At 50.7% G+C, this 931-nt stretch overlaps 1 non-coding gene across 1 annotated transcript; it reads left to right on the forward strand.

The window, feature by feature from the left end:
* Window positions 1-629: 629 nt before the first annotated feature.
* TRNAS-ACU (transfer RNA serine (anticodon ACU)) lies at window positions 630-701 on the forward strand. Its single transcript has one exon. It is a non-coding gene; the product is annotated as a tRNA-Ser (tRNA).
* The last annotated feature ends 230 nt before the right edge of the window (window positions 702-931 follow it).

A 931-nucleotide genomic window follows, 5' to 3' on the forward strand; every position in this document is an offset into this window, starting at 1 on the left:
GACTCCTTGTATACTGGGCCTGCCTTCCTCTTCCAGCGACCTTTTTACAGAGTCAGTGAGGGGTTAACAATTCGCCGTTAGCGTCAGTGAATAGCGCAGCTGTGAACTGTGCATGTACAGTGCCTAGCTCCGTCGGCACAATCCATGCATCCAAACTGCGAGTGAGAAAAAAATATAATTGCGCCCGCAAGTGCTGCCTACTATAATCGCAGCTGAGTGCGATGGAAATGGCGGTGTAGTTGTGTGTTACAGTTCACGTGTCGTGTCAGCATGCACTATTGGGCGACAAGCGCCATTACATCTGTTCCTGCATTGCCGAGTGCCTAGTTTGGTGTTGCCGCTCCTTCATAACGACTTCTGGTTATAAAATCACGCAGGAAAACCTGCTGCGGGTATTCTGAGCGAGCCGCTAGATTGCAGCACTTTCTGCGTCACAGCTTACGAAAACGTCATAGTTCACTCCGTTATCGCTACCACAATGCTACACTGCAGTGAGTGATTACTCCCTTAGCTCGAAGAAAACAAAAACAAAGTAGTTTATGACAAAAGGAAAGGGCGCACTAGATGCCTCAGTTCTCGGTGTGCACCAAAGCGTGTTTTGAGGAAAGTGATGAGGAAAGTGATGACCCGCCGCGGTGGCTCAGTGGTTAGGGCGCTCGACTACTGATCCGGAGTTCCCGGGTTCGAACCCGGCCGCGGCGGCTGCGTTTTTATGGAGGTAAAACGCTAAGGCGCCCGTGTGCTGTGCGATGTCAGTGCACGTTAAAGATCCCCAGGTGGTCGAAATTATCCCGGAGCCCTCCACTACGGCACCTCTTTCTTCCTTTCTTCTTTCACTCCCTTCTTTATCCCTTCCCTTACGGCGTGGTTCAGGTGTCCAAAGATATATGAGACAGATACTGCGCCATTTCCTTTCCCCCCAAAACCAATT

Source organism: Amblyomma americanum, chromosome 6 (genome assembly GCF_052857255.1).
Source record: "Amblyomma americanum isolate KBUSLIRL-KWMA chromosome 6, ASM5285725v1, whole genome shotgun sequence".
Classification (NCBI taxonomy): Eukaryota; Metazoa; Arthropoda; class Arachnida; order Ixodida; family Ixodidae; genus Amblyomma; species Amblyomma americanum.